Source organism: Haemaphysalis longicornis, unplaced genomic scaffold, assembly GCF_048455015.1.
Source record: "Haemaphysalis longicornis isolate Haplotype H1 unplaced genomic scaffold, Haemaphysalis longicornis Haplotype H1 scaffold_2, whole genome shotgun sequence".
NCBI classification, from domain to species: Eukaryota; Metazoa; Arthropoda; class Arachnida; order Ixodida; family Ixodidae; genus Haemaphysalis; species Haemaphysalis longicornis.
In genome coordinates, this window is record NW_027526295.1 from 256792178 (window position 1) to 256814160 (window position 21983).

At 47.6% G+C, this 21983-nt stretch overlaps 1 protein-coding gene and 1 long non-coding RNA gene across 4 annotated transcripts in view; one reads left to right on the plus strand and one right to left on the minus strand.

Annotated features, from left to right (window-relative positions):
- LOC144170463 (uncharacterized) overlaps positions 1-21983 on the minus strand; it is a 116097-nt gene that overhangs the window by 41421 nt on the left and 52693 nt on the right. The gene's annotated exons all lie outside the window — the stretch shown is intronic.
- LOC144167753 (uncharacterized) lies at positions 411-21729 on the plus strand. 2 transcript variants are annotated; one of them, XR_013322106.1, is made up of 4 exons: positions 411-1013; positions 4681-4872; positions 14113-14216; positions 21307-21729. It is a non-coding gene; the product is annotated as an uncharacterized LOC144167753 (long non-coding RNA). The 2 variants fall into 2 exon arrangements; XR_013322107.1 differs by lacking the exon at positions 4681-4872 and having other exon boundaries at positions 418-1013.

Sequence of the window (21983 nt, forward strand, 5' to 3'; positions counted from 1 at the left end):
TGAATTGCCTCCACTTCTTTTAGTGCTGCAATCATTTTTAAACACTACAACAATGTAGCAGTGCCATGTAGCATTAGTAACCACAGTACGCTAGGTGACATCCCTTGCTGAAGTACCTTGCTGGTACAGTGAGTCGCACAGAGATTAGTGCTTGTCTCAGTTTCCTGCTTGTCGCTGTCACTACACTGCCAGGATTTATTGATTGATTGATTTTAGGGTTTAATGTGCCGATGCATTGCAGGCGATGAGGCGCGCCGTAGTGGAGGGCTCCGGGTTAATTTTGGCCACCTGGGGATCTTTAACATGCACCGAAATCTCATACACTCAAACGTTTATGCTTTTTGCCTCCGTCAGAAAAGCAATCGCCGCGGCTGCCCGGATTTATGCCATGCCAAGTGCAGAGGCGGAAGTAATGCATCAAGTGCACCATTCTGCGGTTACCTCTGCGTAACTGTACTTCAAAATAGAAAGCTGCTAGATTTATGATTTAGAGGATCGCATGTTTTTTCGTCAAGCAATATTCCATAGTAAGTCATCATTCAGGCCAATGAGCACTTCATGCTGAGTTAGTGTTGTGTTGTGGGTAGTATCAGAATGAATAAGGTCAGTGAATGATACACAGTCATAGGCAGACATATTGAAAGTAATCGGCGCAACAAGAAAAAAAAAAAGAATGTGCCATGTGGGGCATGATCTAGTTGCCTGTCGTAAGAGTTTCGTCACGTCGTTTCTCTCGATTCCCGCTGCCTCTTTTCATTTTAGTTATCAGCCGCACTTATAACTTTAAGCTTCTTAAACCTGGCAAGAAAAGCCTTTCGCCAGTGAGGATTAGCCTTATCGCCAAATGGGAACGAATGTAACTTTTATAAGTGAGTGACTAGCTTAAAACGTTTTTCATACAGCAATGAGGCAACAACAAGTTCGAAGGATACTGGGAAACATCCCGAAGGACCTCCAAGCTTGCTATTGCCAACGCCCAAGCAGCAAGGAGACAAGTCTGCTCAACCACGTGGGTGGGTATTTACGTCCTGTCATGAGCACAGTCCCACAACGACTGCATGTGGCCTGCCAGAGAGGTGGCTTTGAGGGAACCACTTTTCAGGCGTAAGCTATCCTTGACAAGTACCCCACCAAAAAGTGTGTGATGCTTTTACCTCAGTTCCTTTTATCTGCAAAATAAATCCATAATTGGTGAAGAGACACATGCGACTGTTATAGTAGTGCAAATGCAGATGACTGCTGCCTTCAGAATCGACATGGAAGTGTAGAAAGTAAAAGAAGTCACTAAAAGTCATGACACAATGCACTAGCAAAGCACTTGTATTAGCAGTGAAGCTGACCTTAAGGAGGTCAGTGTATACATGCATGCGTTATAGGGATACATGGGGCTTTTATACTTTGATATAATGCTGCATATATTTCCCCTGGTACGATGCCTTCCCAGCAATGTGTCTATGTATGGTAGTGAAGATAATTTTAACGATACAGGGTGGATGTCAAACTTTCCTTCGCAGAAACTTACTCCACCTTGGGGATTTCCCCTAAATCTGGTCGATCAACGATACACGGTGTAGCATTTTACGGGGATGCATGAGGCCTGCACACTTCAACGCTTTCTTTGCTCCCGAAATTATATTTAACCGAGTGTCTTCCCTGCAATACGGTTGTGTATTGTAGCGAAGCTGACTTTGAAAGGATTCTGCTTATACCATATACCAGACAGAGTGAAAAAAACGCTAACATATTACCAGACAGTTTTCAGAGTTTCTGTATCATTTTCCTGTGTTCTGTCAATGTTGCAACCAGTCCACTTGCCACACTTGTGCGGCTGATTACCAAGATCATGGCAGCACTTGTGCCGTCATAACAGAATCTGATTTAAGTTTTCTCACTCCTTCATTTGGGAACGTGCACGGTAAAGAATGTATTGGATGCAACACTCCTCTTCGCCAAATTTTTATGCAGTTCAGCATGCGCACGTGCTGGGATGCGTTCACTGTCCATACAGCTCATTTTTAGTGAGGCCAGTTTCAGCTTGACTAGGTTGCAACTGACCGTAGGCCTCCATAAAACCAAGCAACCTTAATTGTACTTATACTTGCTCGCAAAATAATTTGAAACTGTAATTGATGCACCCACATTGGCGTCATCCTTGTTTATACACTGATGTTCAGCAAGCTAACCCGTCGCGGTGGCTCAGTGGCTAAGGCGTTGCGCTGCTGAGCACGAGGTCGCGGGTTCGATTCCCGGCCGCGGCGGCCGCTTTTCTGATGGAGGCGAAAAGCAAAAACGCCCGTGTGTACGAGATTTCGGCGCACGTTAAAGATTCCCAGGTGGTCAAAATTAATCCGGAGCCCTCCACTACGGCGCGCCTCATCGCCTGCGTTGCGTCGGCGCGTTAAACCCTACAATCAATCAATCAATGTTCAGCAAGCTGAACATCAGTACTTCTTAATGCCGACGCGGCTGCACTATTGAGAGCATTCGTGGGTATTATGTCTTTCGCACAAAGCGCGTTGTGTGATCAAATGGGCCCATTCCTGAACACCTGGCTGCGAAAGCGCTCGCAGCACAGCACGTGGTTCAGTACACTTGCATAGTGCATTCGGTTAACCCCGTAGTTAATTCGGTTAACCCCGTAACTCCGCAGCATGCAGGCACGCACCCATCCATCAAGCATTTATATCTTGCACGCTCCCAAGGCCAGCTGAGATGTAGAGGTCATTCCGCCCTCACGCTGCATTTCCGCACTCAGCATTTTCTCGCGAGCACTGATCGGCCTCCCGGGATAAAACAGTGCATCCATCAAACCGCCGCCTACACTCGCACTCGTGGCAGTGAATAGCCAAGTTTCCATTAATTAGGCACAAAATCAGTCTGACCATATGAAGGCCTATACGGAAAGTGGCAGCTTATAAACGGTCCCATGCGTATTGGTAATGAACGTTGGTTGATTAGGGAGTACCAACAAGCTCGAACCAGCACGCCTCTTCAAATAATTCATTCTCACCCTATGAATCTTGTTTTTCCTAGCGCAGGGCCTTCCCCTTCCAAAGCGTCCCTACAGTGTACTAGACTGCAGCCTCCCTGTGCGTATTCCTACGTTGCTTTCGCTTAATCTCATTACAGTGTTTTAGCTTAGCGGGTAGAGTACGCTGCGCTAGCCGGGTACGCTACGCTAGGGTACCGGGACCTGACTGCGCATGCGCGAGCGGGCACGGCGCGGCGGGCCGCCCGGTACGAACGCGTGCATGCGCAGTCGGGTTCCGGTACCCGCCGGTGCTAGCGTAGCGTACGCCACCCGCTAAGCTAAAACATTCTATTTCCAGCCAGCGTGCGAGGTAACGAACGCCTTCCTCACGCTGGTCGCGTGGACTTTGACACTGCCCGGCAGCAATGCAGGAAGTTTGCTTTGCTGCAAGGCATCCCTTTGGCTTCTCCACTCAGCATGCAAGTCTGCTTTCGCGCCCATCACCGGTGTTGCGCAGAAAAGCCAAGCCCACAGTTGACAGCTTCGTCTGTTGGGAGCAAGGTCTTTGCAAAGTGTCGACTATCCCTGTTTCTACTGTGACACATCACATGCATTAAAAGCGCGGATTAAAATAAACAGAACACAGTTTTGCTTTGATCAGTCTGCTTGAATGAAGTTCTGGTTTGCCGCTACGCACCGGAGTTATGCAAAAAAAAAATTGGCCGCGTATCTGCTCCTTTCGTTGCAAATGCCGTCAAAAGACGATAGTCTTTATCGGCTTTTGCGAAGTAAATGCCTCCCTTCGCTTTCGCTCTCACCTCTCATGTTGTTCCTCTTGCGTCGCGCTCCTCCCAAGGTAAAGACGTCAAAGGTTTGCTTAAACCATTTTAAATTTCCCGGGTTCCACTGCTCCAAACCGGGTGTCTCGATGCGAACGCTGCCGTACGGCGAAGACGCGCGTTATTCGAGGCGTCCTACTTCAGCGTTTATAGAACCGCGTTTCCCTACTCCACCTGCGTTGCAAGCAGAACGTGGAACCTACCTAGTGGAACCTTGCGTAACTGTTGCCGGTTGATTTCTTAAAATGGCCCCAGAAGCTATAGTGGCGCGAGCGACAGCAGGAGACAGCGGAGTGGATTCTTTTTCTGCAGTTGATGAAGTATTTAATTTCGCAAATTCAAGCATGTTTCATTTTTGTATAAAGGAACACTGCAAATATCACTTCTGTATTGATTTGTTGTCTCATATTTGCGTAATGTCTTGTTCTTCTTCAACAATATTGACAAGTATGAGCATTCCACCGGGCATAGACGGGTAGATTTAGCTGTGACTATATAAGACTATTGCGCAGGCATTGTTTTGCTTTGGCCGGGTGGCTGAATCGGGTCACAGACAGACAGACAGACGGACAGACATACAGACAGACCAAAATTTCTGGGTTTAAGTAGCCCAAGAAAGACTATCGTCTTTAAAAAAAAGTACACATGGCCGAGGTGTAGTTAGAATAGAATATAAAATAGAATATAGACTATAAAATATAAAAATAGAATAAATAACACAATATACAAAACAGGAAACAAAGGAGAGAGTAAGTTGGGGATTGGTGAAAAGCGCACATCGAAAATAAAGTACACAGCACAGTAAGCTGATGGAACAGAAACTCGGCGCTTGGTCTCGACCTGACTTTCAAAGGTTCACACCCACTGCAGGCCAGCCAAGACGGGCGCTACAGCGGCTAAAAGTTGCCCTGCTATTATGTCTGCTGACGCGGACTCGTCCTCAAACAAATGACGAACGACTACGACGAGCGGTCCAAGGAAATTCGAAAGTTGTCCCTCCTTAGCCCGTCTACCTTCTGCGCCCAACCGCGGCGAACTTTCTCACGACGGTGGTGATTTAGGGTGAGTAATTTCGCCGTTTGTTCATTAGTTTCTCCCACGTTCCGCCCGGCGTACACGCATTCGGACGCGGTTAGGTAGCGCCTGCTTTTCAAATGGAGCAGTCGAGGGACCATCTATATACTAATCCCCGAGATTTCACTCCCAGCCGGAATGCGGGGTGTTTCAGACGAATGATATCAGATCACGCGACTGCGCACTGCGCCGCGCATAACTGAATACGCGGCGGTTCGCTCTCACGGGGAGAATATGCAAAACAGCGCTCAATGGGCACGATCACGGGCTATCAAAATGCGCAGTTCGCTTGCCGGAAGCGTGGTCGCTTTCTCCTCTCGAGATGGAATGAAAACGACCGCCCGCCGCGCTGTTCTGCAGACGAAGTCTTCCTCAGTTCTGATTATAAACTAGAGGAGGCTCTTTATGGTAATTTACCGTCGCTTGAGATCGTCTCGTTATATACGCGTCGTCGGAGGTGTAATTTAAATGCTCTTCTCGCGGTTATTTCGACGGCACTTTTCCGCACCAAATTCCTTGCAAAGTTAATACATGTCGAAAAACGCTGCCACAGACTCGGCAAAAAAATAAAAAATAAATAAAAGCGAAATACGGATCTGAATACCTGATTTTTAAATGTATTTAAACTGCCGAATGCGTTTATAAACAGCTAAAGGTACAACACAAGTATGTTCTCTCTTTTTCAACGGGAGTAGACTGAAGGAAACTTATCGCAGCTTTGCCTAAAAAGTACGTATATATATATATATATATATATTCTGGGAGCTAGACTTAAAAAAGAAAGCTACTATACGCCACAAGCATACCAAAAGTCCTAAAAGCAAACAAAAAAAAAAAACAACGAGCGGCCCTTTAAAACTTATCGACTGTTTCTTTTCGCAGCCAAAACAGTTGTGTTTGAACAGGCTAGCAAACTTATCCGAAAAGAACGTAGCACGTACCTTAATTAAAAGCTAACGGCAGACAGTTTTGTTGTTCTCAGCAGTGCGGTTGCGCAATGCCGGAAGCACTTGGTCATCGGGCTTTTCAGCCCGAAGCACCCCAGCGAATCGTGTCGAACGAGATATACGCGAACGTGAGTGCGTGTAGCAATAAAAGCACGTGATCCTTACGTTAACCAAACAGATTTTTTTTCTGTAGTGAAAATCCTGAATAGCATCGCACGGAATATAGTAACGGTGCAGAGAACGGTAAACGCACTTGGGAGAATCACTTTCATATGCGAAACAGTATAACGGCCCAGGATGAGATGCGAAAATCATCGAATCAAAAGCAGCGCTTGCAGCTTTGAAAACTGATTGATTGTAGGGTTTAACGCGCCGACGCAACGCAGGCGATGAGGCGCGCCGTAGTGGAGGGCTACGGATTAATTTTGAGCAGCTTTGAAAAACATTTCTCGAAGTATTAGCATTTCTGAATGTGACTGTATAGATGTGATGTAACAGGCCATAGCGGAGGCAGAGACCGCGGATGTTCCCACAGAAGGGGGGACAGCTTGCGTGCTAAAGAGTAGTATGCTAACGGAGGTTGCAAATGTTGACTCCCTTAGTCCGTAGCACGCGTTCACTCCCAGGCGTTTAGAGCGTAATCCGAAACATCGTCAATTTCACGGGCACGGAAGATGAAAGAAATGATCTGCGGGCAAAAGGATAGAAAATTTGAGAGATAGAAAATGGTAGCGTGTAAAAGAAAACACGACAGCGCGCCCCTTCGTGCTTACTTTCAGTACGACGTCGCTATATTAAAAAAGTGCAACAGCGAATTTGTCAAAAGGATTGGTGAAAGCGTAGACCATGCGTGATGGCGAGCGACGGCGTACTCATACACCCGCCAACAGGCAGAGTCCTCTACAACCAGTTCCTGGATACTGTGATCAACGGATGCACATAATTGTCCCTCTTGGTGGAAGGGAGCATCGCTCCATTCCTTATCCAGATGGCGTCGGATCCCCCCTGAGGAGGAGGGAACCACGAAGAGACGTGTCATCCTAGTCTCTACTGATCCTCTTCCCCTCTTCACCGTGGTTCTCACGCTGAAGAACATGTAATCCGGCGCCCAGTTATACGATGACGATGCATCGTGGCGTGCCTGCGTACGGACGCATGTTGACTTGGATCATGGATCGTATGACCGAAACGACCGGGTGCTTTGCGATAGCAAAAGAAGACGAGAATCGACCCCACAATCGCCCTTACCTGACGACGACCAGCCGGAGCCTATGTAGCAGAGGTGTTCGAGGAAGGAGTCATCGCCGATGAGCATCATTAGTACACGGCCCGGGAGATTGTCCGGCGCGCAGCAGGTATACGCAGTTCGCGAGAGTGGCCGCGAAGCAGCTCTATCTAAAGCGGACGCTGGTCATCCGTGAAGTCGAAGAGATCACATTCGCCCGGCCGCATACACGCTCCGGCGCACCGCGATGATCAATATAGATTTCGACCCGGCAGGCCATGTGCATGAGAGCGCCAACACCTGTGGCGCTCTATCCAACAACACCCCTCGCCCCTTGGCTAATCCGGAATAGGGAGGACGTGGCACGGAGAAATTGCGCACTGCTCATCAGTGCCGACATTAGGGACGAGGATCGGGAAATTGGGCTGAGGGAAACTTGCGGAATTGCCATGCTTTGTCCGCGAGCACGCACGATTGCACAGACTGTTGGGCTGCATACATCACTCGATCCTTAGTCCGCCCATGGCGTCAAATGAACGCAATGATCAGAAATGGCCAGGTCGTGCTTTGCGGACAACGGCATAGACAGTAACTAGACCCCCCTCACCCGTATACTCTAAATTCTGGACGTCGTACATTCAGTTCCATCGCGCGACATCTTTTTTTTTCTCGACATAACGAAACCAAACATCGGCGTGATGCGCGTGCGTTTGGGGCATGTGCTTTTGACAGAGAGAGAGAGAGAGAGAGAGAGAGAGAGAGAGAGAGAGAGAGAGAGAGAGAGAGAGAGAGAGAGAGAGAGAGAGAGAGAGGCAGAGAGAGAGAGGCAGAGAGAGAGAGGAGACAAAGAGAGCACTTTATTGAGCGTTATGTGGTCTAAGGGGGCTTGTTCCACCGCATTGTCACTGCCCATCTGAGCCCCCCATGTCTGCTATTAGCCAAGGAGTTTCTTCTGTGGCGTATCGTCCGTTGGACAAATTCGACGACGCAGAAACGGCTCGTGGCGCAAGAAGAAACAGGCGAAGGAAGAGCGAGAGATAAGACATTGAAAGGAACATCTTGCCTCATCCTTTGGAGAAAATTGCCTTTTCCCAAGCCACCAGCCCCCACCACGTTCGCGGTTATTCGCTCTGAGCGGAAATTTCGTTCAACTCATTTTCGTAGCGTATGCCACGCATGGGAACTGCTTGCGGCGGTTCTTAATGGAAATAGCGAAATTGGGGCGAAATTGGCTCCGTAATTGGAACAAAGCCATAGCAAGGCGAGGCAATTTGGGGAAGGTCCATTACGAAAAACCAACATAAGACAGGCATAGCAAAAGGGAGATGTCCTGCAGTATGCAGAAAGGGTTATTAAAACAGCACGCACCATACAGCGTTAGCTGTAGCGCCTGAGTTCTTCGGCTGAAGGTTGGCGACTAAGAGCGTAGGCATCTATATAATATATACCTTTACTATCCTTGCTTGTCTTTTTGCGCTGTAGTTCGAAAAAAAGCCGGGTCGGCTTTTGTCTCAATATATGTTCAGGAGAAAAATATATAGACGATGGAAGAGGAAGGGGCGCCCGTTGTCTGTGGTGCTATTATTTTTACTTCCACTTCTTCGAAACAGAGTGCATGCAGGAACTTCGGCCAACCTTCAGCCCGACAGACATGGAGGCTGGACAACGTCGCCTCGATAAGAAGGTCGCAAGCCTTCCGCGTTCCGTCTTATGCCGGCTATGCGGTTGGCTAGACACGCCTCATTCTGGTATTCGGCCGCTGACGTTGTTTGTTTAGACGTGACCACTGGCATCCCAAGATAGGCACACGAGTGATACACCGTATAGGCATGCCTTCTTATCTGGGGGCTGTCGGGCTTGCACAAGGGCGGGCGCGGGCATGTCGTTGCCGCATGAGCAAGTGCGTCTGACTGCCCCGGGAATTTGCTACAGGATGCCTTCCACGCTTCGTGGAATATCGGCGAAGTCCGCATCGCCAGTCAGTAATAACCCGGACGACAACCAGGTCCTCTGGATCTACGCTCTTAAGAACACCCATCATCATCAGCCTATCTACGCCACTGCAGGACAAAGGCCTCTCCCACTGATCTCCAATTATCCCAGCCCTCCGCTAACTGCGACCAATTTATCCCCGCAAACTTCTTGACCTCATCTGCCCATCTAACTTTCTGCCGCCCCCTGCCACGCTTGCCTTCCCTGGGGGTCCACTCTGTTACCCTAAATGACCAACGGTTATCTTGCCTTCGCATTACATGCCCTGCCCACGTCCATTTCTTCTTCTTAATTTCTCCTAATATGTCCTTAACACGTGCTTGTTCCCTGACCCACTCCGCTCTTTTCTTGTCTCTTAATGTTATACCTATCATCTTCCGTTCCATTGCGCGCTGAGTCGTCCTCAATTTAAGTTGAACCCTCTTAGTGAGCCTCCAAGTTTCTGCCCCGTAGGTGAGTACCGGTAAGATGCAGCTGTCATACACTTTCTTCGTAAGGGACAATGGTAGGCTGCCATTCATTGTCTGGGAATGCCTGCCGAATGCACTCCACCCCATTCTTATCCTTCGAATTATCTCTGCCTCATGGTTGGGATCCGGGGTCACAACTTGGCCTAAGTAGATATATTCGCTTACTACTTCCACGTCCTCGCCACCTATCTCAAACCGCTGTGCTGTCCCGAGGTTATTGAGCGTTACTTTAGTTTTCTGCATATAATTTTCAGGCCCACGGTTCTACTCTGTTTGTCCAGTGCGGTAAGCATGCTTTGCAATTCGTCCCCCGAGTTACTTAGCTAGGCAACGTCATCAGCAAATCTGAGGTTACAGAGGCATTCTCCATTAACCCTTACTCCCACCTGTTCCCAATCTAATGTTCTTAATATTTCTTGTAAACATGCTGTGAATAACATTGGAGAGATTGTGTCTCCTTGTCTGACGCCCTTCCTTATAGGTATTATACTGCTCTCCTTATGGAGGACGATGGTAGCTGTGGACCCATTGTAGATATCCTCTAGTATTTTAACGTAATGCTCGTCTACACCCTGATTCCGCAATGCCTGAATGACGGCTGAGGTTTCGACCGAGTCAAATGCCTTTTCATAATCTAGGAAGGCTATATATAGGGGTTGTGTATACTCCGCACACTTCTCTATCACCTGATTGATCGTGTGAATATGGTCCATTGTTGAATAGCCGTTACGAAACCCCGCTTGTTCATTAGGTTGACTGAATTAAGAACACCAATGGTTCCGGTTTAATACGCTCTGCTTCACCCGTAGCGGCGATCGAAAGGGCCAATCAGCTAGATTAGGGAGGGACTCTGCGCCGTGACATTACGCAACGCAACAAATGACGTCTCATTACGTAATGTCACAGCTCGCAGATCAAGCTTTTTACGTCGAATCGTACACCGCGCCTAGCTCGTTATCCGCCCGGTTTGCCCTTTTTCTCCTCCTCCCAGACCCACTGAAATGTTTCAGAATGTACTACATGTGACCGAACTCAGCGTTACTCACAGTAAACCTTCGCGTCAAGTTTTTCCTGCCGAAGGACTCGGCCGTTTATTATTAGTTTGCCAGGATATCTGCGGTTCCTTTTTCCGAATACGAAAAATCCCCCCCCCCCCCCCCCCCCTCGAAAGACCCGCGTACGTGGTCGCGCGCTCGTGTGAATTGTAAAGCGACCAGGCCACTGATCTCTTTCGGGAATGACAAGAATCTCGAGCGGCGCCACAGGCGCCAAGTACGGCGAGGACTCGCGGCGGCTGTGCCTTTTGGTGTCTGTCAATTGATTTTTAGCCACGAGCAACGGGGCCAGCAAAAAGAGGGGCCTTGAGGCCAAGAGGAGTCGAGCAAGCTCGGGCGGAAAAGAGGGAACAGAAAAGAGGAGAAGAGCGGGTGGAAGAGGGGGAGTGGGGACGTGCCGGCGGCCGCGGCGAAGGGATCACCTCGCGGGGAAAAGGGACGCCCGGGAGAAGGGCGTCCATGAATAGCCGCGCCCGGCTGGATCGCGCCGAGCACATACCGCGAGGGACACTCGTCGACTAAGAGCGCCGACTTGTCCGCCCCAAGGTCTTGGCCGCAAGGGGGGCTGGCTACGTGCGGCCATGCGCGTCTGAAGCGCTACACGTGCACTCAAAATCTGCGCCTGAGGCAATTAGATGGGATCCCGAACCGGTGGCCCGAAAGAATCCAAGCGCCGCGTGAGACGGCCGCGCGACTGCCTGCGATCGCCTCGCCTCTGACGTCAGACGGCTGCCTCCTTTCCTCAGTATCGCCTGTCATCAACGCTGTTTTTTTTTTTCTTATTTCCTTTGTACCCCTTTTTGCCACACACACACACACACGCACACACACACACACACACACACACACACACGCACACGCACGCGCACGCGCACGCACACACACACACACACACACACACACACACACACACACACACACGCACACACGCACGCACGCACAAAAAAGCACACAAAAGACCTTTGGGTCGGATCCGGAATAGGTAGGAAACGAAATGGAGGACCGTCAACGTGATCTCTGGACCTGATGAAGATTGATAAGCCTGCAACATACGCGCTGCCGAACTTCTGGAAGCAGTGCAGGGACGCCTTTTTGGGCGTATGGAGCTAATGCCTAAACTTTGTTTTCGAACAAGAAGTTCTGCAAGGGGTGTACAGAGGCGTTTTAAAAATGTGAAGGGAATTTCGCCGTATACTTCGAAGTAGTAAAAAAAAAAAAAAGGTGTTAGAAAAGCTAGGCAGATATAACGTTATGCTCCCCAGAAGCCGCAGAAGCGTTACCGTTGGAAAATTTAACTTCGGAGGAGTTGAAAAACAAAACAAAACACAACAACACGGGGAGACAACAGCGAGATACCGGCAAAAATTAAAAAAAAAATACCGTTAACGCGTGAACCTGCCAAGGGCAATCATAAATCCTCCAAGCACGTTTTTAATAGCAAGTGCAGCATTTTTTGAGCGCCTAGACCACGTGGTTAGAACAAATCGCAATAAGGTAATACGCTCCCCTACACTAATCGCGGTATACGTGCGTCACTCGCTTCAGGTCAGCGAAAAAGAAAGGGACAATACCGATAATTTTGCCATCGCTAACCCTGCCGTGGCAACTGAAGCATTAGCAAAAACATCATACAAATAAATCGTTTGAGGGCAACAGTAACCAAAGCTAGCACGGACTGGCACATTTTGACGAGACCTTGGGGCACCGCAGCCCAAACCATTGTTGCATAAAGACGAATCCTGAACGCGTCTTTCGATCTATATTTCTCATCCTGCTCTGTGTAATGCGAATGAATTATTGGGTGGACGGCGTTTGTGCTCGGGCACGGGTAATCAATTCGAAGGGGCCAGGATCAAGTGTACGACTTGAATAGACCGAGTTTAGGCGAAAAGCTTGGAACGACCTTTTCGAAGCTTGGGGGTGCTTTCTTTGTATCAATGAGGTGACTTGACTTTTTAAGGTGGAAGTCTTAGATGTCTCATCAAACGCCAAAAGTGACCGTGGTCATCGTCTGTCAACACGAATGGTTCCAGAATGGCCGTCGCTGTAAAGAAACAAAATGGACGTGTATTTGCTCCTTTCGTTGCAAATGTTGCCGAAAGACAATAGTCTACTGGCGCACCTGCCAAGTAAACGCCTCCCTTCTCTTTCCCGCTCACCTCTTACGCTGCTCCTCTCCCGTCTCGTTCCTCCCAAGATAAATACGCTAGAGGTTTGCTCAAGTCAATTTAAATTTACCGCGTTCCACTGTTGCAGGCTGGGTGCCTCGATGCCAGCGCTGCCGTACGGCGGAGGTGCGCGTGAATCGAGGCACCCTACTAGTACGAACCACGTTGCCCTGCTCCACGTGCGTTCCAAGTGGAACGTGGAACCTTTCGTTGCTGGTGCCGTTTGATTTCTTAAAATTCCGCCGGGAGCTACAGTGGCGCGGGCAACAGCAGGCGAAAAAGTGATTTTTTTTTCTGCTGTGGATGTATCGCAAAAACCAAGCATCCATGATTTTTTTTAATAAAGGAACACTGCAATGATTACTTATATATTGACTTTTTACCACATATTTGCGTGATGTCTTGTTCTTGTTCAACAATGTTGACAAGTATGAACATTGCCACCGTACTTTGACGTTTAGATTTGGCGGCGGGTGTATAAACCAATTGTGCAGATACCGTTTCACTTTATCCGGGCGGCTGAATTGAGTGACAGACAGAACAAAATTTTCGCGTTCAAGTAGCCCAAGAAAGACTGTCGTCTTTAAAAAATAAATAAAAGCACATCTGCCTTCTTGTGGTGTTTAAACCCGGGTCACCAGAACATGATCCTGGCGCATTACCGCTGCTATAGCTCGGCACCCTGCCAGAGGGGGAACCAGAATTACCCTAACGCGTGCCACGTGACAGGTGAGCGTGACGGAACGAGAGTAGAACAGGTGCACGTGAGCAGCGAGGAGCTCTGATTCTGGAGAAGCTGTTGCGTGAAGTGCGGAAAGTCCGCCTATAGAAGTAATTGGCGCCAAAATACGAAAAAAAAAAAAACAGACGCAAAAAATTACTCCCACCTCCCCTCGCGGGAACCCCTGTATAGATGCGACGCATATGGGGTTCCGTTGTTAGGTTGATTCTCCCATCGCGTGAAACGTGCCGTGAACCCCCTGCCGCGGCTATGACGCAACACAATCCAACACAATCCACTTTAGTGCAATCCAAGCCAAGCCAAGCCAATCGAATCCGATCCAATGCCCCTCGCGAGAGAGTGTTCGCTATCAGAGAGGAGAGGGGGTGAGCGGCGGAGAGCGCAGCTCGCGTGGCGAGGAGAATGGGGGAGGGGTGTGGACGGACAACGACGCCGTATGGAGGGACAAGGCGAGTGAATGAGATGCAGTCGCATCTAAAACGATGTAGCAGTAAGGAAGCCTTTGAAAATCGCTAGGCTTTCACTTTCGAATCACGTAAGCAGACTTACGGACCCGAGAAATTTTCGCTCGAGTCGTATATGCGTATTTCGGGCGAATCTGAGCGCTTCTTCCTTCGCGGTTTTCGCAGGGGCCTGGAACGGTCCTTTCATGAACGTTTACGTCTGACCGCTGCCACTGTTACGACGAACAACACCCGACAGGCTCGACCTCGGCGCTCCATTGGTACCAGAGGTAACACTTGCCACTCTTTTCCTTAACTGGTGATTAGAAATTAGGTCAGCGTCTTTGCGTCTTGCATTACGTCTTTGTTTTATTCTAGGCAAGTGATTTACTCGTTAGCGGACGGTTTGTGCACTCCGTGCTCTTTTCGAAGCCACGATTACGATGCCCCCTTTCGCAGCATTCAATTTTACGATGTTCTCTGTTAATCGACAACATCGATGTTGTTTCCTAAACAGTAGACATCAGTGTTAGGTTGAATATACTCGAGCATTGGGAAAATAATTTCTGTATGCTGCGTTAAACATGCTGAAAGAATGTTGGCGCTTCAGTCAGGATGTGCGAGTATTCAAATAAATTAACAACTGTTAATAACTGGTTTAATAACATCGAATTTCTAACTTCCAATATCCAGATTTAATCAGAATTGGGAACTTTGAATGGTGACAAATCCAATGTTTATCGTTCCTTTTTTTTCTCTCGAGCTATTAAAACAATTTCGAAAATAGTCCCAAGTACATGTGTCGGGTGCAGAAATTGCTTGTGACTGCGACCTACCGGCGTACTGCGCCAATAATAACGTAGCATTTTACAGACTAAGCATATTAACGGGAAAATATAGCGGATGAGAAATATGGCCACATTAGCGCGCACTTCCCTTCGGTGTAAGTTCTCCGTGCCACCAACGAGCATAAAAACGTATTCGTAAACCGGAGGCCACAAAACGCGTAGCAGCTGAGCTCCCGCCCACGCCACTGCACGGGATGCCGCGACGACGCCACATTTGTGAACTCTGGCATATCCTCGTAAAGAACTGCTCTAATGACCTCTCAGTTGGGCTTCGTGGAAAGGGGAATGGAGCAGCTTGCAGCGCTGAGAGCGGGCTTTAAAGAGACTCTGTAACACTGCCCATAAAATAATTTTTGACAAACCGTTCTCAATCAGTAAACATTAATCAGTGCATATCCAGCAGCTGCTGTGTTAAGTCGGGTGTCCCGCAGGGGTCAGTCTGGGGTCCCCTTCTGTTTCTAATCTATATTAACGATATAGCATCCGGTATTAACTCCTCTTTGCGTCTCTTTGCGGATGACTGGGTTCTTTATAAGCAGATAACAAACATTGATGACGCCATCAGCCTACAGGATGATTTGTCCAAATTAATCGAATGGTGCAATAGATGGCAAATGGAAATCAACGTATCAAAAACCAAACACATGACTTTTTCTACCCTCTTAGATACTCCTTCCAATCAGTATTTTGTTGGCAATGGTCGAATCGAAACAGTCTCCTCATTTAAATATCTGGATATATTTTTTACTTACGATCTTAGCTGGAGCACTCACATTGAATACACCACTAACAAGGCCCTTAAAAAACTTGGGTTTCTTAAACGCCGCCTTTTTCAAGCGAACAGCAATACCAAACTGCATGCGTACATTTCATTAATAAGATCCGCATTAGAATATGCTTCTGTTATCTGGCATCCACACCAAGCGTCCTTTATTAACTCCCTCGAAGCCGTGCAGAACAAAGCTGCAAGATTTATCCTGCATTCCTACTCTTCTGATATAAGCGCATCTGCTCTGAAACGTTCTCTTGATCTGCCTAATCTGGATACCCGGAGGAAATTTTCGCGCTTGTCGTTTTTTCACTCCCTTTACTACTCTGAGTCATCTTTCAGGTCATCCAATATTTTACCGGCTCATCGCATTTCCCCCCGAACTGATCATGCTCACAAAGTACAGTCGATTTTTGCTAGAACCAAAAAATACCAGAACTCCCCCCTTGCTTTATCAATACAGGAATGGAACTTGCTCCCGGCAAGTCTTGTTCATCTGACAGAATCATCTTCCTTTCAAACCGCGTTGCATTCATTTATCACCCAAAATATTGACCAGTAAGCCTTACGAACTGCTTTGTTGAAAAAGTGTTTTAAAATGAGCATTTTTTTGCAGTTGAAGTTGTCTATATAGTGTAATCCTGTAACGTGCACAAAGTTTGGAAATGTTTCATTTTATTGTATGTATGCTTTGCTATTTGACTACGGTCGATTTTGATCTTACGGGTTGTTCTTGCTAGCACCTTATACATAACCCTGTTGCAGTACTAGCTTATTTGCGTTCATACATGCCCTGTTAAACAAAAAAGACACGAGAAAGAACGATCAATGATGGATGTATTCTGTATGTCACGCCTCGTTCAACGGTGAAATAGTGTTGTGTTTGTTTTTAACCCCTTCCCCCCATGTAATGCCCATCACGGGCCCAATTAGGGTACTAAAATAAATAAATAAATAAATAAATAAATAAATAAATAAATAAATAAATAAATAAATAAATAAATAAATAAATAAATAAATAAATAAATAAATAAATAAATAAATAAATAAATAAATAAATAAATAAATAAATAAATAAATAAATAAATAAATAAATAAATAAATAAATAAATAAATAAATAAATAAATAAATAAATAAATAAATAAATAAAATCTTTCACTCTTTCCTTCGCGTCTGGAAGCACCGTGAAAGTCCCAGCTATCTCCACCACGGAGCTGCACTGCGTGATGTGCTCCTCGCAGCAGATCCGCCTTCCCTTCCTGCTCTGCTTTTGTGCCTTTTTTAAGTGGCTATCGAATGCGTTTATTGCTGCAACTGAAAGAAAGCGGCCAATATCCGCTACACCGCTGTAATGACGTAATTTTAGCACTAGAAGAACGCCAAGACCGGGAAAGAGAGAAAAATCACTTGAGCAAGTTGCTAAGTTACATGACGGGCATAGAGCAAAAGTTTGTGGCTGAGGTACTTTTGACACCTATTCTGAGTACTGGTTGTGTTTGTTGGCTACGTGCTGAAAGCATTAGGGATTTCTAAAAAAAGCTTAAAAATGTGTTGCAAGGTCCCTTTAAGTATCTCAGGCACAGTGTTGCCATCGCTGGGCTTCAGACATCCGCTAAAAAGCAATGAGAAATCCGCCAGATTCCGCTAGATTCTAAAACATATCCGCTAAATTTCCCGCTAGGGCCTATTTTATTTAAAATAACAGTGCAATTTCGTATGATAAATACCTTTATCATTCTTAAAAGCTCCCCAAAACTACGAGAGCTGAAATAACATATAAAAGAGTCTTCCAAGGAGTCTAACAGAACACTTGAGATTTCAGTGCTGCGGTGGTCGTCATTGGTCAACCTCATCACAGATGAGGCTAAAAGATATAAATGTTCACACTGATGAAACAAAAGAACTCACAGGTCAACGAAAAACACATCGAGGTCTGCGTCGCCGCTGTCGTCGTCTGACACAATCTCCACAGGACCGCTGGTACTTGTTGAGGGACCATAAAGGTGACTTGGTTGCACATACGTTGCAGATGTCCCGATTGCAGTAACAACTGCTGCGGGAAATTCGTAATCAAAACAACTTTTCTGGTGTAACTGCAGTCCCGGTATACGGCGAGGATGGCGTTTGTTGTTTCAGGCTTCAGCTTGTTCTTCAGCTTGGATTTTACTATGTTAAGCTGACTAAACCTCATCTCTACTTCGGCATTTGAATACGGCAGCACGAGCATCGACATGGCAAATCCGGCCAGCTCGGCGAACGGGTTTTCGCCGCAGGCGTCCTTATAGGAGTGAACTTCACACCAGAACGACTGCGTGGGCGATATTTGCCTCCAGTCCAGGAGGGTGATTTTGCTCCACTGGTTTTGAATTTTTTAGATTGTCTCAGAGCCGTTTTGAAACCTCACGGATTTGTTTGTCTGAGATAGGCGGAGCAAGTGAACAGGAGCCCTCCTAACCTCTGAAGTTAAGCAATTTCTGCATTTTTAGAGGACACGGAAATGGTTTATTGCAGGGCGATTTTGAATCGGTGCACTGCGTGACGTATCCGCCAGAAATCCGCTATGTATGAAAATGGCCCGTCAAAAAATCCACCAGCCGCTAGACTAATTTTTTTCCCGTCAGGATAAAATGAAATCCGCCAGATTTAGCGGAAAATCCGCTAAATTGGCATCACTGCTCAGGCAGCTCTGCAGGTTTCATTCTCTCTCTCTCTCTCTCTCTCTCTCTCTCTCTCTCTCTCTCTCTCTCTCTCTCTCTCTCTCTCTCTCTCTCTCTCTCTCTCTCTCTCTCTCTCTCTCTCTCTCTTTCCCCACATTTTTATTAAAAGTTTCTCTTTCCGCCCGGTGGCAACGGAGCCGGACATAAGCAGAGTGATATTCGCCTGGCTATATTGGGTCTCCTCGATTTAGTAGTCCTGGACGGTCCGCGGGCAGTCCGAGGACTGCACTAGGACCGGAAGCCCCATAGGAATACATGGGAAAATCGAGCGCCGGACCGCGTCTCGGGCAGTCCGCGGACGATGCGGGACTGATAATAGAGGATGCCCATTACCGCGGCGCCACCGCTCAGGGACTCGTATTGTAGCGGAGTGCAAGGGCATCCTTTCCAGCCCTCAGTGAAAGAGGCGTGAAGGTTCCGGAGGCCTTGGAAGCTTAGTGGTAGAGCAGTAGAAGTTAGTAAAAGAAGGTTAAAATACTAGAGGAAAAAAACAACAACAAAGAAGCAACCAGGAAGGAACGTGAACTAGCAAGTTAACATTTCGAAGGCGACGTGAATGTAGAGCGGCATGTTTATAACTATACTCAGTGACAACTTAAGAACGGCACCGGAAGTTGCCGCTGTGCCTTATCACCGTAGCCGGATGTTTCTCCGCGCGGCGCAAGTAGGGCGTTACTAGGAATATTTTGAACATGGCGTGAGCCGTTACCGTGATTTTTTGGACTGAATATGCTTATAAACAACTCCAGTGACGACAAAAAAACTGCGTGAGACAAGGCAAACGATATCACGCATTCATAGCAAACCCCTTTTAAAACGCGCGCGCACTGACGTCAAGGGTCCGGCGCTATGGCGGAGTGATACACTACATGAGGTGGTGCCGTTCTTGAGTTGTAACCGAGTGTAATACGTAACTGTGCAAAACCACCCCTTTACAAAGGAAGCTCCACTAAACATCATCATCACCATCAACATTGGACAGTGGGAAGCGCGGTGATTATGGGCTGCAGCTAGCGTATACAGGTGACAGTGGTGTAGCCAGCAGCATGCAGGCATCCCGGTAATACGAAATGACACGTTTCTATTTCTAGAATATTTGTTAAAAGGAACGGTATTTCGTTTCAGTGTGCCTCTAAACTGGAAAAATTGGTTCCATTGATCAGCTCTGTATACAGGTCGAAGGCGTTGAGCATCTGGGTGGTTAATTATACATGCAAGCCCGTAAAGCCGGCGTTCTATGCAAATCCGTAACACTTTTCATTAACTGCAAGCCAGCACGCGCTCAAGCCTTCGTGCTGAAAGAGAAATGATTTTAAGCACCTAGTTCACGCTGTTCCGCAACTTGTTTTTACGGCCCGTACTGTTCGCCGCGGAGATTCCCCACTCCAGCAGAACTGCGGAGCCGGATCTAGCGCAGCCGTTTTTAATAGAACCGAACTCAGTCGTTTTTGTGTTATGGGTTCATTGAAAACAGAGAAAATCCCCTCATGTTTAATGCAGCCTGTGCGCAGGCGCTAACGAACAACGCTGAAACCTGGCCGCTTAAGATTACCCGGAACCGCATTAAGAGCCGTAATTATCCGAGTGTGGAATTATCGAGAGTAAACAAGTCATTAAAGGAGCTTGCGGGAATTAGCGTGTTACATTTAGAATAAGCTTATTGTTCGGCCTTGAGGATGGTTCTTCTGCACCGTGTGTTCATATGCGCGCGGTTGCAGCGAAGCGCTCAGGCGCGCTCCGGTGCCCGTCGTTAGCAGTTCTCGAACTGCAGTGCAGGATGCACGTACGAGTTAAGCCTCCTTTGAAGTGTAAACGACGCTCTAATTAGGCCCCTTGTATACGGCGCGTCGCCTCCGAGCGAACCCGCTGTCGCCGTCTTTGTGCCGCGGGGTGACACCCTGAGCACAGCTTCGGCGTTTGCCTCTTCAAGATACCGCGCTGGCGTCTTTAAGAACGCCCCTGAAGTAGCTGACCGGCATACCGTGTGTTTAATCCATCCCACACCAACTCTGCTTTAGAGATGAACCGCGTTTACGTCGGGACATCGGCGTTTTAACTGAATCTGTCTGCAGTTAACTAGATAAGACTATACTCAGCTATGCGTGTTCAGATATTGATTTAAGCACCGAGGTGCGCTTTTTTGATGGAGGCGAAAAGCAAAAATGCCTGTGTGTACGATATTTCGGCGCACGTGAAAGATCCCCATGCAGGTGGTAAAAATTAATCCGGGGCCCTCCACTACAGCGCGCCTCATCGTCTGCGTTGCGTCGGCGCGTCAAACCCTACAATCAATCGATCAATCAATCAATCAATCACCGAGGTGTGAGTGAAGTGATAAGATTTTGAAACACCCTTTCGGTTGCTTCAGGCACCTGGATTTTTTTATCGCGTTGCACAGATAGCAGCAGTAAAAAAGATAGCACGCGGTACCATGTAACCCGTTGTAGATGTGCAGCTATCTTTAAGGCTAAGGCATGTGCAACAGCGCGTCGGACAAAGCGCAATTCGGATCTTCTGACATCTAACTTACTATGTCAAATCAACGAAATGCCTATCTAGTGAGACTGAAAATACTGACGCTTTTGTAACATAAATAGCTGCAAAGCGAGTACAGCTGGTTTTGCTCCCTTAGAGCTGTTTTATAGGAAAACCCGCCAGTAGACTTGAAGCTCCACTGGTAACCCACGTAACTTCAAGCTCCACTGGTGAAGTGTGTACTACTGGGGATCCAGAACATCGCGAATTCAAAGTTCCGAGTGAAGGGGCATGGTTGCTTAGCGTGAGCGAGTTTGATAGTGCGTCTCCACGCAAACTCGGGTTAAATTAAATTTGGGGCTCAACGCGTCAACTAAATGATGCCTCGTATATGTAAAAGGTACGCCGAGGGCTCCGGTTAGTTTGGACCTCCTTGAAGCCCTCTGACGGTCATGGTGTGCGCACTGGAATTTCTTCGCATTCCGCCGACTCCAGAAATGCAGCAGTCGCGGGCGGGGAAACGTGCCATCGTTAACTGTATTGCTTTGTTTGTTTTTGTTTCTTTTTCAGAAACACGGATCTACGGATCGCCCTAGACTTCACGCCTGCCAAACATTCCCGTCCGCTCCCGTTTTCTTTCCGGCGCCGGCAGGTTGCCAAGACTTAATTCGAGAACGTTGCTTTTGTAAGGCAAGCCTGGCTGAACGACCAACAACGCGTTCCTTCACGCCGCACGCTCGCTGCATGCGCGTTGCGAGGATTAATGCTCGATGGAGCTCGGAAACACCACAAACCCTGGCTCTGCAGCTTTGGAGGTGTGAAGATGCGACGAGGAAAGTGCAACAACGCATGGATTGTGTGATGTGCAAAGTGGACTGGTGTTACCGACGAGCAAATGCGAGACGGCGCTTTTGACCAGGAACAAAAATTTGGGGGGAATTTCTTGAGCACTTCATCGGGGACGCAGCGGAATAAAGCACACAGGGCACGCAACTTCTTTTGTGTTATGAGTCCTGAACGCGCTCAGGTCCAGAGGTTTGAAAACTGCTGAGTTGAATTTGCGCGTACTTCGGTTCCGTTAATAATCGGAAATCTGTTACAGTAGATAACTCCCACTTGGACACGTCGTATTCACAGCAGAACCGACAAAACACATGGCTGCGAGGCAGTCAGTCAGCGTCCGCTACACGAATACTCGAATCAATTTGTCCCAAAGACATCGAAGTGTACGAGTAGTAGAGAATAAA